This window comes from Equus caballus, chromosome 3 (assembly GCF_041296265.1).
Source record: "Equus caballus isolate H_3958 breed thoroughbred chromosome 3, TB-T2T, whole genome shotgun sequence".
NCBI classification, from domain to species: domain Eukaryota; kingdom Metazoa; phylum Chordata; class Mammalia; order Perissodactyla; family Equidae; genus Equus; species Equus caballus.
In genome coordinates this window covers 8614753-8631757 of record NC_091686.1, presented here as the reverse complement: position 1 = coordinate 8631757, position 17005 = coordinate 8614753, and the positions used below count along the sequence as shown (strand labels likewise).

The following is a 17005-nucleotide window of genomic DNA, read 5'->3' as shown; positions in this document are numbered from 1 at the left end:
GGTTAACCACTCTAATGGGCTTTTGATGACTACTTGAATGGTAGAAACTATAGAAAAACAGATATGACCTTGATGTATGAGACAGTGTTGTCATGATTAGAAGTCATGCTTGGGGATGGCTCTCAGTTCTACAACACTGGAGATGTTAAATTAACAGCTGGATAACCCTTCAGTGATAATAATGTAGGGATGTTGATCTACTCTCTTTGCTCTATGATTCTATGATAATATCAGTCTTCACTAGAGAATACTTCTAATTCTTCACGTACATGTACCCTCTCATTTCCGTTTTTGTGTGACTCAGTCTTTGGACTATTTATACACCTAAAGAATCTTTTTGATGGATAACCAGAGGCCTACAAATTAATCCATGAGAACCATGGCCCTGAGGATATGTGAAATACCGAATAACAGGCAGGGAGCTTGGCATGAACTCTAGAAATAAAGAGAGGGTAGAATGATTTTTGAGTTGAGGATAGAAGTATCAGAAGATAGGAGTTGACAAGCAGGTTGACACAGTTGCTAATAGGTTAAACAGACTAGGATTTAATTGAGTGCTAAATTGGGCTAGTTACCTTTAAATTTAGGCCTCTGAGCAATTTTGGTTTGTGCTGCAATTTTGCTACTTTCATTCAAAGAAATTAGGACAATGCAACTCCAGAGATGAGTTGCAGAAATGCAAAGTAGTAAAAACATATTCATTTTCAAGTATGAACATATACAGGTTTGTGCATGAGTATATAAATGTATGCAACAACATGCTCGTGCCTTGATACCTGTGGAGATGTGGATCCATCCACATGAATGCATTACTTCACACATATACCAAATGTAAGGAGGATTAAATACTTATCTAATAGAAAACTTTCACTTGCAGGGAAATAGGAAATAGAGCATTTCAAAGCAGTCGAATATCCAATGGATGAGAAAAATATTTTAGGTAATATACTGATGCCTCTTTCAGGGTTAATGTCATGAAACTTCACAGGGTGTATAAGTATCTGAATAGAGACAGAACTCAAGCTGATAGTATCATACCAAGTGATAGTGTAGGTGAGAGAAGTCCTAAAGATATCCATTATAGTCTAAAGGAAACTGGCTATATTACATGCTCCAGTTTTCCTTGGAGAAGAGTGTTTGTTAAATTGTGATCACCAACATCTCCAGTCCCAGTTTTTTAGGTTGGACGTAGGGGGCCTTTAAGCAAGTGCTTCCTCAGAATGCTTTCTGGTGATCTTCTAAGCTGGCTGTTTTCCTCTTTAGCATTCTGCAAAGTCTCACTTAGCATCCTTTAGCTTGTGAATTTTTGATGAGTATGGTACTGCTATTTTTACATAAGTTTTGTAAACTCCTTTGAGGAATGCAGAGGTACATGGAAAGAAGAAGATTGTGGTGAGCTTCTTCCTTTATTTAATCCGTCCATGCCCCAACCTCACAGAGACCAGTATAAAGCTGTAGCTGTAAAAGCTAACTGATTTGCCCAGTGTTTTTGTTTTGAAGGACATCAACTATTTTTAGCAACAAAGAAGTGTTAGGAAGGGGAGGAAGGCATACCTCAGGACAGAGCTGAAATGAAGCCCAGAATCCTGAAGAGAGTGGAGTGGAAAAGCAAGAGTACCTTAGTGAAAGGTCGCCTAAGTGGAGAGTGTAGATCTAATGTTCTGGATGGTTGTAGGAAACCCTCAATTAAGAGCTCTGTTAATGGAGAATTTAGGAAATGTTATTAAAAATTCTCTTAGCCAGCCTAATAAAGGACATCAGGACGTGCATACTGAGCTCGTTGTTTAATTTGTACAGTAATCTGTATTTTGGGGGGGGGGGGGAGGTTTGAAATCAACTATCAACATGCTTATTGAGCAACTATACTTGTACAAAGCATTGTGCTAGGAAATGTGTGTGAAGGGTGGGAGGATGGCATTTAAAAATACAAGATGAGTACATGTTCTCCAAAAATATACAGGAAGCTATGTGTTAGGAACTGTGTTGGGTGCTTTCCATATGTTATCCCATTTAATCTTTCAAACAAATATTAGGAATTATAATCATCCCTATTTTACAGATGAACAGCCTGAGACTCAGAGAAGTTAAATTCTTTCCTCCCTCTTTTCCCTCCCTCCTGCCTTCCTTCCTGTTTCCTTCTCTTTCTTTCGACAAAGTTGAACTAAAAGGCTAATAGAACATGGTGTCTTTCTCCCAAGGTTTCACTTTGTCTGAAGGTAGCAGAATTGTAGCTATGTAATTGCTGCTATAGCAGAGGAATGAACTCAGCAATATGGGAGTTCAGAGTATGAAGCCTTCTGTTCTATGTGGATATCAGAGAAGACTTCCTGGAAGAGGACATGTTTGAGTTGAGTCTTAAAAGATAAGAAAGAGTCCGTTAGTAGACAAGGAAGATAAGGCAACAGTAACAGCGTGGCAGATACTGCTGGCTTCTCGCTCAACAGCCATTACCTTTTGTCTTTCTGGAGAAAGCCAAGATTTTGCTCAGGTGTTCCTTTTCCTACTTGATCTGAGGGAGAGTGACCGTATCCCTACCTTCAGGAGTAAGTACTGAGTGGTTTAAGCCGATTATGGTGAGTCCATCCCTCTAGTTTGATTAGCTTAGGGGTGGGCATTTGAACGAGTTCTGGCCAAGGCCATATAAAAGGAAATCTGCTGGGTGACTTAGGAAATGTTTCTTGCCCTTAAGAGGGAGACACTGGAAGAGATAGCCATCTTTTTTTGTCTCTAGGTATTGCTGTACTTGGAAGGGATGTTTAGAACTACCACGGCCGTCTTGTGACCATGAAGGGAGCCAATCTGAGGGCAAATAAAATTTTCTGAGGATGGTAAAGCAAAGAAATAAAAACCAGTGTCTTCAATGACATCGTTGAGTTCATGGACAACTGTGCCTGCTTTTCAATTCATGTTACCTGGTGTTATAATTGTCTTTGTTCCATCAGCAGGTTTGGATTGAAGTCTTCTGCAATGGCATCCTCACTGATAACAGAGCAGATGCAAATCATAGGGCTCAGAAAGGTCACAGGGCACTTAGAAATGGACAATAGTTCCTCACGTCTGAAATGCAGGATATTGTGGAGTGGAGAGTGTGATGACGGCTAGAGATAAGGTGAAATACTAGACAAGGGTCAGGTCATGAAGGGCCTTGTATGTTAGGATCAGACATTTGCACTTTATTTTGTACGTACTGGGGAGGCATTGAAAAGTTTCAAGCAAGGTAATGGTATAATTAGGTTTGCAGTTTAGAAGCATTCGTCTGACTACTGTGTGGTGGATTGAAGAGTACCCTCTGATAAGACACCGAGGTCATTCAGTTCAAGAACAAATGGATTCACATGCAGGTGGGTCTCTCTCCATTATCCTTCCATTTTAGCTTGGAAAGACAGAGGTTAAGAAAATATATGCAAAGTGGGAAATTAGAGGAGCAGACAGTAAGCATTTCAGAATTTCATCAGAGAAGAGCACGTTGGGGGTCATGGAGAGTTTCAAGAAACAGATTGGATTTGAGCTGAATGCCGAAGGACTTAGAAACCTTGGAGGTTGAGTAGAGCATGAAACAACACAGAGGAATGGCAAGTCAAGCTGGAATGGAGAGTTTTATGGGGGGAGGATAAAGATGGGATGGTCACTTGCAATCAAAAGGGCAGAGAAAAGAAATGAATCTTTACCCTGATTCCACCACTTAGCAGTTGTGGAATGCTGGGTTTGATATACTTTTATTTCCTAATTGTTTTAATTGGGATTACAAACATACGCTTTATTAACATCACCAAGCGATGTCATACAGATATCGGATGCCCCCTGATGTCATGTGATGAGAAAGACACTTGCCTGTGTGGTATCCTTTCCAAAAACCCTAACCCTGGTCTAATCATGAGAAGAACATCAGACAAACCCAATTTGAGGAACATTCTACAAAATATCTGACTAGCACTCCTCAAGACTGTCAAGGTAATGAAAAACAAAGACAGACTGAGAAACTGTCACAGACCAGAGGAAACTAAGAGGACAGGACAACTGAATGCCATGTATATTCTGGACTAGATCCTAGATCAGAAAAAAGACATTAATGAAAAAAATAGTGAAAACTGAATACAATTTAGGTTTAGTTCACACTAATTTACCACCGTTGGTTTCTTAATTCTGACAAACTAACCACCGTAATATAAATAGTAACAACAGGGGCCAATGAAACTGAGTGAGGGATAGGCTATCACTGCTGTCTTTGCAACTTTTCCATAAATCTAAAATTATTCCAAAATAAAGATTTTATTTAAAAACAAGATCTCCTTCACTGAGTTGTTATGAGGATTGAGTGAAAGGATCCATATAAGGCAGCTGGTATAGTGCCTGACGCATAACAGGGCCTCAAATGTTTCTCTCTAAACTAGAGATTCTCAAATTTAGGGTGTGTAAAAATCACCTAGAGGTGTTTTGTCAGAAATGCAAACAAACCCCAGGGCATCAGTCTCAGAGATTCTGATTTAGTAGGTCTAGAATAGGGCTCAGGAAAAAGAATTTGTTAATAGGTGCCCTCTAGAGATCTTGATGTGGGGCTTGCTGCTCTAGACTATAGGGATCCTGGGGTGAGAGCTGTACATTCCCCTGAGGAGGAAAATAATGGAGATATAACGCCTGCCTACTTGCCTCAAATGGGTGGAAGGGAGAAAAGGGGAAAATATAGAAGCAAGCGCTTCAAAAATTGTAAGTTACAATTTAAATCGTTACAGATTAATTTGGGATGAAACAGAGGTCTGATTAGCTAGCCATTTAATAATAACAGTGTGGTTGAAATCTAACTTTTATTCATTTCAGCCACCTAAAAATATTCAGCTGCTTTTCCTGCTGAAGCACTCAGATGACCCACAGGACAAAGGCACAGTTCAACCCCTTCAATTACGGATGAGCTAAATGAAGCTGAGGGACGAGATGTGACTGGTTCAAGGTCACAGAACCAGTGACTGAGAGAACGGATTAGAACCCACTCTTTTTTTCAGCTTCATTGAGGTATAATTGATAAATATTGCATATGTTTAAGGTGGACAGTGTGGTAGTTTGATATACATGTGCATTGTGAAGTGATCACCACGATCAAGCTGATTAACATATCCGTCACTTTCCATGGTTAGCATCTTGTTTGTGTGTGGTGAGAACACTTAAGATTTACCCTCTTAGCAAATTTCAAGTATACAATACAGTATTGTTAACTATAGTCACTGTGCTGTACAGTAGATCTCTAGGACTCACTCATCTTGCATAACTGAAACTTTGTACCCTTTGACCAACATCTCCCCATTTCCTCCTCCCCTCAGCCCCTGGCAACCACCATTCTGTTCCCTGCTTCTATGATTACGCCTATTTTATATTCCACATATAAGTGCGATCATGTGGTATTTGTCTTTCTGTATTTGGCTTATTTCACTCAGCATAAGGTCCTGCAGGTTCATCCATGTTGTTGCAAATGGCAGGAGTACATTTTTTTTTAAGGCTGAATAATATTCCAGTGTGTGTGTGTGTATGTGTGTGTGTATCTCACATCTTCTTTATCTGTTCATCTGTTAATGTTTCCCAGATTATTTCCGTATCTTGGTTATCTTGAATAATGCTGCAATGAACATGGGAGTGCAGCTATCTCTTCGAGATGGTGATTTCATTTCCTTTGGATAAATACCCAAAAGTGGGATTGCTGAATCAGACGGTAGTTCTCTTTTTAGGTTTTTGAGGAATTTCCATACTGTTTTCCATAATGGCTGTACCAGTTTACATTCTCACCAACAGTGCACAACAGTGGAAGCCACTCTTGCAAGCTCCAATCAAGGTGTTCTTTCTGCTACCAGATGATCATTGATCGCTGCACTCAGAGTTTCAGACCTTTCACATGGGCTCTGGAGAAAGAGAAAGGCTGTCTGACTTATTGAGGAGGATGCCAAAAGTTTGTTAACCTAAGTCCTGCTCTTGGCTCACTGTGTTCTAGAATAACTCAGTTTTCACTTCAGCTAGATAGAGTAAAATGGGATCATCTGCCTGGGAAAACGGCCCTTTGTGGACAGTCCTCAATCATGCTTGGATTCCGCATCATCAGCCACGTCAGCAACGTGTCATTAACCTGAAAAAACTCACCAGGCCTTCAGAATGCTGAGTGACAGATGAGGCGCACCTCCGTGCTCTGGCTCTGCCTAACCATACCACCATGAAATACATTGCTTATAACTCTACCATTCCTTCTGTATCCCAAGGTTACTTGTAGGAGAAATAGAAACCAAGGCGTATCACTGTGTTTCCTCGTCTCTCTAACTTGATATGGGTGAAATCAGTTTTAAATTAAGGTCGTCCTCTCACCACGTTTTGCTTTGCCCCTCTGCTCACATTGCAGCTTTCTGGGCTGTGCTCTGAGAAGTGAGGTATGAGCGTGGCTGCCCACGTTTCCTACGGTCTGTCTGCGAGTCACCATCACCCCTCGGGGTTGATGAGTGCAGCAAGTAGGCTTTCACTGAATCTCCACTTTCTTCCCTTTTTTTCCCCTAGATGCTTTTCCCCGGCCCAGAAAGAACTTTTCCTTCTACCCCGTGTCCTGAGAAATGCCATTACATCATAAACTATATCCTTCCTCCTCTGTGACGTATGTTAAAGACGCTTTGCTCTGAATACTCCAGGTTTTGGGCCTATAAATCCTTTTATCCTACAACAAATCCTGGCTCTTGCAAATGCAATCAAGCTTTAGCTTTAAGAGTTACTTTCTCCAAAATAATTTTTGTTTAAGAATCTATCATGAAAGCCAGAATTTAAAAACTGAGGAAGAAGGGCAGGTAGTGAGGGACTGGACTGAAAACAGAGATTGTTAAAATGTGCATTTTGAGTGGGAAGATCCTTCAGCTTCCTTCCATATCCGGTTATCTTTCCTCAGGAAGCTACAGGAGGGTGTGCTCCACCAATATGAGGGACTAAACCAAGAAAGAGGAAGTGTGGGATTCAGGAAGCAGGAAAATATGTAGGGAATTCTCAGGATGGTGCTGAAGGAAAATCCCAGGATAACAGCTGTGCATTAGGTCCAGACTGGAAGAGAGGATGGAGGGCTCCAGGGAAAAAGGATCATCGAGTTGCTTTTACTGTATGGAAAGTTGAACTGAGTTGCTGTTAAAGGGCCTGGGCAGATCTAGCTTCTAGAACAAGATGAAAAAAAGAATCTCACCAAATTCTAAGGAGGAACAGTTACTGATTCCAGAAAAAAAAAAGTTGCACCAAGAAGGACAGGTAATCATAGTCAGCCACTTAATTCAGCAGTGAACAATATTTAAATGTCCAATTAATGTAAGCTCTGACTATTGCTTTGATTAAAAAAGAAAACACGGCATATATTTATGATGGAAAAATGGGGAGAGGAAGATGGATGTGAGTGTAGAGTAGTACTCTCATCTTTTATGTTACTCTTGTCCTTGTTGTTTACAGCCAGTTAAGGATTTGTATCTGGTACTCCTCTTCATGATCCCTGCTACAGTGCTGCGCTCTTGTCATTTCAGAAGTTCTCTTTCTTCAACTTTCTCTGCCTTCTTTTTTCCTAGAGCTTCATTTCAATCCCCTGCTCTTTGAGAACTCTTCTCTACTGTCTCATTAGCATTTTTTCTTACAATTTCTCAGAGGTCTTTACACTTTAGCAATTTTTGCATTTCTTCAAAAATTTTAAATATTTTATTGGTAGTTAATATTAATAATACATAAATTTTTGATACACATAAGATTAGTAAAAGTACTTTTGGGCAGTCTATTAAGTTCACATGGGTAATGCATTTAACGTTATATGTAGATATTCTAAGCTGATTTTGTTAGATTAAGTAAATAAAATCTTAGAAACATATGCAGTTCTTATAAATGTTTACTCATTACCTGTCAATGTAGTATTGATAAATTAAGACTCATGGATTTTCACTTGAATGCTAAATCCTGGGACAGTTCAGAATGAGCATGTGCAAGTCCTCCATCTGAGCATCTGATGGATGGATGGATGAGGGGAAAAATCACAGACAGGTAAGTAAATAGGTGGATAGATAGATTTGTCTCATGTTTTGACTTTCCCCAAAGTGTGCTTGAGTTACTGCTTCATTGATATGGGAAGTTTACAATGCCAGAAAGCTGAGTTCTCAAATTTAAATTTTTATGTGTGTAATATTTCAGGAAAATAGAACATTTGAAAATGGAAACTTACAAATAGATTCAAGAATAAGTATTTATTTTACAAAAAGATTTACCCAGATTCCTTATTTAAGGAACATTAGATCTCATGTAGTATGCCAGCCAGTCCTGCATGTGTGTTACTCCTTAGCTTTCATTTGGAATTGATATATTTTGTCCTCCGTAAATTATTGACTGCCAGAAGTTCCAGGGATCAAGTTGGATACAAACTGAACTTAAAAACATGTGTTTACTGAGGTGCTTGATATAGCATTTTACCTTTGATGGCCGCTGAGCTATCTGACAATGAGTCCCTGGAAATGAAACACAGCAGTGTTACTGGATGTTTTATAAACCCATCTTATCAAGTGAAAGTTAACTTAAAAAAAAACATGGATTTTAACTATGATTTTTTTAAATATGAAGAAAAGTATAGAGAATATAACAAAAATCAACAAACCCATCCCCCACATTTAATGAATATTAAAATGCTGTCACATTTTTCTATAAAATATCAAAGGATACCCCTAAGCCATTTTCTTCCCTTCTCTCTTAGAAGTAACCACCTGAAATTGGTATGTGGGATGCACTCAATGTTTTTGTGTTTTAAAAAAATTATGTGACGGGCCGGCTCGTGGCGCAGCAGTTGGGTGCGCACATCCCACTTCTGCGGCTGGGGGTTCACCGGTTGGGATCCCGGGTGTGGACATGGCACCACTTGGCACGCCATGCTGTGGTAGGCGTCCCACATATAGTGTGGAGGAAGACGGGCATGGATGTTGGCTCAGGGCCGGTCTTCCTCGGCGAAAAGAGGAGGATTGGCAGCAGTTAGCTCAGGGCTAATCTTCCTCAAAAAAAAAATTATGTGACTATCATAAATAATATATTCCCTGGTTTTGTGTTTGAAATCTTAATTTAATGGTATCATGCCATATAAGTACTTTGCAATTTTTTTCCCGTTCAGCATTAGATTTTTGTGATTTATCATCCACAGAGATATAGTTCATGATTTGAACTGATGTACAGAATCTATTGTATAACTACACCAGTTATTTATCCGTTCCCTTACAGAAGACACTAAGGTTGTTTCCACTTACTTTGGTATTACAAATAGTACTATAATAAATGTCCTCATATATTTCTCCTTGTGCACATGGGCAAGAACTTCTCGGGAGCAGTGGCTCAAACTTGGGCATGCATCAGAATCACCTCAAATGCTTGTTAAAACACAGATTGCTGGCTCTAAAACTGCATACCCTCCACCATAATACAGAAGCTGTTAAATCTGGGCTTCCATAGCTAAGGGCTCCAGATCTATGCCTCTTCTGTCATCATTTTATTAGCCAAACATATCTCTACATGTTGTCTTTTTGCCCATGTAATTGAGATAAATATGTAATTTATCATCCAAATCAGGATTCTTTTGAGTCTGAAAGGGAACATTATTAATAATTATAACATGACACCCTACTCATCACCCAATTCTGAATCAAAGCCTCTATGAGTGCCTCGGATTGGGAAAATCTAAATTACAAATTTACACCTAATATCAGAGAAGTCTGGGAAATGTAGTTTGGGGATTCTGGTTTAGGAAGGTAGATTTACTCTGTGCAGAAATATCAAGATCAGAGGTTTTCAAGACATTTCAGACAGGCCTATATAACAATGATTACTTTGTAATTATTTTAAGTTTTATTTCTTTTTCTTTCTGTCTCATTCCATTGGCTAGGACCACCAGAAGAGTGTTGAATAATTGTGGCGATAACAATCATTGTTCTCTTCTTCTTTGTCTTGAAGGGAAGCTTCTGAAGTTTCATGATTAATTATGACGTTTTCTATAGGGTTTTAAAATATGCTTTTGTTAGGTTTAGGAAATTTTCTCTTATTCTTGATTTTCTGAGGGTTTTTCTTTTTATTATGATGATGTGTTATATTTAATAATGCTTTTTCTACATGTAGAAAGATAGTGAATAGCTTTTCTCCTTTAGTCTATAAATGTGTTAAATTATACGAAAAGATTTTCTGATATTAAACCAGCCTTGAATTCTTAGGGTAAGTTATACTTAATATTATACATACATTTTAAAGTATAAATTGTTGGCTTCAGTTTGCTAATATCTTATTTAGGATTTTTGCAAATATGTTCATAAATGAACTGAGTTATAAATTTCCCGTCTGGTACTGTACGTTTTTCAGTTTTGGTGTCAAGTTACGTCATCCTCATTAAAGCAGGTTAGGGAGATTTCCATGTTTTTGTATTTTCTGAAAAACTTTAAGATAATGATCGTTGGGGCTTTGCCTGTGTTCTTTTTTTTTTTTTGAGGAAGATTAGCCCTGAGCTAACATCTGCTGCCAATTCTCCTCTTTTTGCTGAGGAAGACTGGTTCTGAGCTTACATCTGTGCCCATCTTCCTCTACTTTATACATGGGACGCCTACCACAGCATGGCACAGCGGTGCCATGTCCACACCCAGGATCTGAACCACTGAACCCCGGGCCACCGAAGCGGACCATGCACACTTACCTGCTGAGTCACTGGGCCGGCCCCTGCCTGTGTTCTTTTATAAAACCATCTGGTTTGGTGTGATTTTTATTTTTGAGGGGAGAATTAGAATTTTCATTATCCATTCCAGTTCTTTAATGGAAATAGATCTATTCAACTTTTCAATTTTTTATGAGTCTGTTTTGGTAAGTTGTATTTTTCTAGAGAATGATTAAAATTATTTTATCTTTCCAAATTTATTTGTATCAAGTTACTCAACCTATCTTTATAATTTTTAAAAATTTCTACTGTATCTGTGGTTATGTCCCCCTTTATTTTCAGATCTATTTTATTTATATCTTCATGTTTCCCCCATGATTAGTCTTGATCACAAAACGGTTCAATTTATTTCTTTTAAAAAAACAACTTTAAGATTTATTTCTATTTTTTCTTATTTCCCATTTCATTAATTTCTGCTCTTATATTGAATTTTTCATTCTACCAACTTCCTCCTAATCTGAGTTTGATCTATATCATTTTCAATTTTTCTTATTTTATAATTAGCTCATTTAACTACACCCTACACATTTTGAAATATAGTGTTTTCTTTGTCAATCTGTCCTAAATACTTTATAATTTTTAGTGTGATTTCTTCTTTGACAGATATTATTTAGAAGTACATTCAAAGTTTTCAAATAAATGAAAAATTTTTAGATGTCTCCTTTATTGATTTCTAAATTTATTACATTTTGAATAGATGTCAGGGTGTGTGTCATATTTTCTTTGGTGGTTTTTGAGATTTGTCTTTGTCCTAATATGTAGACAGTTTTTATTAATGTTCCATTTTTGCTTTAAAAATAATATGAGTTCTCTAATTGCTAGATGCAGTATTCTATATAATTATTGTAATTGTATCTAGTCTTTTAATTCTGTTATCAGATCATTTATAGCCTCACTTATTTTTGTCTCTCGATTACAGAAGCATGTTGTAAAATATGCCATGATTGTGGATCTTTCCCTTTATCATTATAACTCTGTTTTCTCTGCATATATTTTGAAGCTATATTGTTAGGTTTATATAAATTCAGAATTATTATGTCTTTTGCTGAATTAATCTTTTACAATTCTGTATCCCTAGTGACACTTTTCCCCCCCACAGGTTATTCTTTGCTTGACAATTAATATAAATTTCCTTTTGTTAACATTTGTCCAATATATGCTTTCCTGTCATTTTTTTTTTTAACCTTTCTGTGTCCTTATGGTTTAGTTGTGGCTCTTAGACTCAGCATCTAGTTGGATTTCTTTCTTTCTTTCTTTCTGTGACTGGCCCTGAGCTAACACCTGTGCCAGTCTTTCTCTATTTTGCATACGGGACGCCTCCGCAGCATGTCTTGATGAGTGGTGTGTAGGTCCGAGCCCGGGATCCGAACCTGTGAACTTCGGGCTGCTGAAGTGGAGTGTGCAAACTTAACCACTACCCCACTGGGCCAGCCCTGGAGTTCATTTTAAAATCCAACTCAAGTCTTGCATGGCCAGTATTGAAGTTATCCTTGTTTTAATACCCATGAAATGTGGCATTGTTATTGCTGTTGGTATTGATGTTTTACCAGTTTTTTGCCTCTTCGTTGCTTCTTGTACTCCATTCTTTCCTTCTGGGTTCAATTTCTTTTCTTCCTGAAGTACCACCCTTAGGTAGTTCTTTCAGCAAGCGGATCCGAATGGCTTGCTGTCTCACAGAAGCATTTTCTCTGCTCAGTGTTCTGGGCAGATAACAAGTGCCTCATTACTTTGCTGAGCTGGTGGGTGGAGTTTTCCTGGTTTGGTGGCCACTGTCTAGGCAGCCCTTCAAGGGCCTTTGCTTTCTGTGGAAACCTTATTTCCAGCTCTCCTGCTTCTAGCCCAAAGGTAGATTTTGCGCCTTCTGTGTCTTGCACCTCCTAGCCTCTAGCATCTGTTGCTAGGTTTTAATACCCTGTCTCCATAATGTTCCCTTGCTTTATATTCCTAACATATCTGTCACTTGGGGAATTCTCACCTTCTTCTAAGCTCAGTTACATGTAATTTTTTGGCCAATATTTTACCCAGAAGTTGTGTGTATTAGGAATAAGGAACAGTTTCATTTCTATTTAGAGCACCATGACCATAGAATTGGAATCCTAAAGTTCTTTCCCAAACACATATTTTTATCTCTAATATGATTTCCAGTTGCACCATATCTTTGACCATATTTAGGAAATTAGATTGTTGGACACTGTTTTTTAAAACTGTTTTCTCTGTTTTTCAAGTGGAAATACCTTTTGAATATACAGGTATTGATACATTTTTACTGATGGCCTAGAGTTTTTCCCCCTACCCCATCCACCCCAATGGCCCCCCTTTTTATATTTTTCTACTACCTTTTTATTATATGTCTTGTGTTTAAGTCATTCTCAGCTTCTCGCATTGGAAAGTGATATGATGAACACAGAACTTAATGACTGAATATTGCCCCAAAATATCTTCCTTTCTAAAATGTTTGTATTTTAATAGAGGACTGAGAAATACAAAGAATGAATAGACTTATGGCATTGAAGAAGGCTATTATGAGAGATATTTTGGGGCCAATAGTCCAATATTCTCTTCTGGTGCTGTACCTATTTAAACATGTCTGCATCCTCCAAAAAACTTAGTGTTAACTCTCATGTACTTTGATGTGAATAAAAACCCCAAAGTGGAGAGAGATCAAGATGGTGACATAGGAGGCTCCTAAATTCCCCTCCTCCCACAGCTGCAGCTAATGTACAGCTACACATGGAGCAGTTCCCTCCGAGAGAAATCCAGAAACTAACTGAGTGACTCCTACACATTAGGCAACTGAGAAAATACCCACATCAAAATGAGTAGGAAACGCCAAGACACACTCTCCCTGTAAACCCCACCCCTGGCAGAGCACCATACAATTGGGCGGGAACCCCCAACTCCTAGCTTCTCCCTGAGGAGCAAAGGATTTGGACTGCACATCTAGTGACCCAACTTTTAAGGCTCCCACTTGAGGGATGGACTCCCAAAGCAACTAGCTCTGAAAGCCAGTAGGACTTGCATCCACAAGACCTACAGGACTATGGAAAACAAAGAAATAGTTTTTGATCGGTTGGTGAGCAGTCACTGTGGCTATCTCCCCAGGGTTCAGACATATGGAGCAGGCAAAAATGCCCATCTACCAAGCTTTCCTGGAAGAGGATTGATGGCATACTTTACAACCTGCTGTCTGAGAGTTTGGCTTCTAATTTTCACACATCTAGGGGCTAGCTGAAGTCTCCCACAGAGCTTGGGGGAGCTAGTGGGCACTTCCATCGTTTTCTCCCTCTGGTTCACTGTAACGATAAAACCTGATCACCAACATGTCTCTGGAGGGAGCTTGTATACACATCTGGCACCCCAGCTTTTGTAGGGGGCAGGCCCTTGGATCATCTGGCTCTGATAGCCAATGGGCATTGCATTCAGGAGTCCCGCAGGACTGTAGCAAACAAAGAAGCAGCTTTTAAACAGGTACAAGAGCACAATTCTATGGTTATACACCCAGGCTCAGTACAGAAGGAGTAGACAAAAATGCCGATCTCCCAGATTCTCCCTGCAAGTGCTTAACTCCATACTTTCCCATCTGCTGCCTGAGGGTCTGGCTCCTAATCACTCTGTGTCTGTGTCTGACTGCAGTCCTCCTCTTTGGGACTCTGATGGGTCTTGACACACCCTCAACTACTGGAGCCACTAAGAACAAAGACAGCAGCTTGGACAATCACAGAGCTTCGAGAGACAGCCAGTAGCTTAGGCCAGGCTGATTGGCAAGGTTCATCTTCTATATGAGACCAGTCTGTCTAGACTGAGAGAGGTGGCTGTTTTATCTGATGTGCAGAAATCAACACAGACAGTCAAGAAAAATGAAGAAAGAGGATAATATGTGACAAATAAAAGAACAAAGTCATTCTCTATCAATCTTAATGAAATGGAGATAAGTGATTTACCTGATAGAGAGTTCAAAATAACAGTCATAAAGATACTCACTGAGATCAGGAAAGCAATGCATGAACAAAGTGAGAATTTCAACAAAGAGATAAAAAAATATTAAAAAATACCAAACAGAAATCATATCACTGAAGAGTACAATGACTGTACTGAAAAATTGAATAGAGGAATTCAACAGCATACTAGACAAGTGGAAGAAAGGATCACTAAACTCTAAGACAAGGTAATCAAGTTCATCCAGTAAGAGGAGGGGATGGCCTGGTGGCACAGCGGTTAAGTTCGCTCACTCTGCTTTGGCAGCCCAGGGTTCACTGGTTTAGATCCTGGCTGTGGACCTATTCACTGCTTATCAAGCCATGCTGTGGCAGGTGTCTCACATAGAAAATAGAGGAAGATGATCCCACAACTAGAAGGGCATGCAACTAAGATATACAACTGTGTACAGGGGGGGTTTGGGGAGATAAAGCAGAAAAAAAAATGATTGGCAACAGTTGTTAGCCCAGGTTCCAATCCTTAAAAAAAAAAAGAAAGAAAATAGAGGAAGATGGGCACAGATGTTAGCTCAGGGCCAATCTTCCTCAGCAAAAATAAAAGAAGAGGATTGGCAGCAGATGTTAGCTCAGGGATAATCTTCCTCAAAAAAAAAAAAAAAAAAAAAAAGAGGAGCAAAAAGAAGAAAGAATGAAAAAGAGTAATGATAGCTTAATGTACTTATGGGACACTATCTAGCAGACCACTATATGCATTACAGGGGTCCGAGAAGGAGAAAGGAACAGAAAGCTTATTCAAAGAAATAATGGCTGAAAACTTTACTAACCTGGGAAAAGAAACAGACATCCAGATCCAGGAGACTCAAAGAATACCAAATAAGATGAAGCTAAAGAGATCCACATCAAGACATGTTATAATTAAATTGTCAAAAGTTAAAGACAGAGAATCTTAAAAGCAACAAGAGAAAAGCAACTTGTTATGTACAAAGGAACCCCCCTAAAACTATTAGTGGATTTTTCAGCAGAAACTTTGCAGGTCAGAAGGGAGTGGGATGACATATTCAAAGTGCTGAAAGAAAAAAACTGCCAATCAAGAATACTCCACCCAGCAGAATTGTCCTTCAGAACTGAAGGAGAGATAAAGAGTTTTCCAGACAAACAAAAGCTGAAAGTGTTCATCACCACTAGACCAGTCTTACAAGATTTTTTTTTAAGATTTTATTTTTCCTTTTTCTTCCCAAAGCCCCCTGGTACATAGTTGTGTATTTTTTAGTTGTGGGTCCTTCTAGTTGTGGCATGTGGGATGCTGCCTCAGCATGGCTTGATGAGCAGTGCCATGTCCACACCCAGGATTCAAGCAGGTGAAACCCTGAGCTGCTGAAGCAGAGCATGTGAACTTAACCACTTGGCCACAGGGCTGGCTCCCCACAAGAAATTTTAAAGGGAGTTCTTCAAGCTGAAATGAAAGGATACTAATCAGTAACATGAAAAGACATGAAAGCATAATGTTCACTGGTAAAGGTAAATATGTAGTTAAATTCAGAACACTCTGGTATTGTAATGGTGATGGATAAATCATGATGGATAAGTGTATAAATTACTTATAACTCTAGTATAAAGATTAAAGATAAAAGCACTAAATATAACTATAACTACAGTAATTTTTTAGTGGATACACAATACAAAAAGATGTAAACTGTGACATCCAAAATATAAAATGTGAGGGAAGTGTAAAAATGTAGAACTTTTGTATGCATTTGAAGTAAAGTTGTTAGCAGCTTAAAATAGACTGTTATAGCTATAAGGTATTTTATGTAAGTCTTATAGTAACCACAAAGCAAAAACCTATAATAAATACACAAAATATAGGGAGAAAGGAGTCAAAACATACCACTACAGAAAGTCATTAAATCACAATGGAAGAGAGCAAGAGAGGAAGAAAGGAAGAGGAACTACAAAGTAGCCAGCAAATCATTAACAAATGGCAATAGTAAGTCTATATCTATCAATAATTACTTTAAATGTAAATAGACTAAATTCTCCAATCAAAAGACATAGAGTGGCTGAATGGATAAAAAAAGAAGACTGAACTATATGCTGCCTGCAAGAGACTGACTTCAGCTTTAAAGAAACACATAGACTGAACATGAAGGGGTGGAAAAAGATATTCCACACAATTGGAAACCAGAAGAAAGCAGGGCTAACTATCCATATATCAGAGAAAATAGACTTTAAGCCAAAACTATAACAAGAGACAAAGAAGGTCATTATATAATGTTAAAATGGTCAATTCAACAAAAAGGATATAACAATTTTAAATATTTATGCAGTCAACATGAGAACATCTAAATATATAAAGCAAATA

At 38.6% G+C, this 17005-nt stretch overlaps 1 long non-coding RNA gene across 1 annotated transcript; it reads left to right on the top strand.

Annotated features, from left to right (window-relative positions):
• Positions 1-349: 349 nt before the first annotated feature.
• On the top strand, positions 350-7852 carry LOC111772760 (uncharacterized). The gene is made up of 3 exons (XR_002806781.2): positions 350-3341; positions 4816-5007; positions 5779-7852. It is a non-coding gene; the product is annotated as an uncharacterized lncRNA (long non-coding RNA).
• The last annotated feature ends 9153 nt before the right edge of the window (positions 7853-17005 follow it).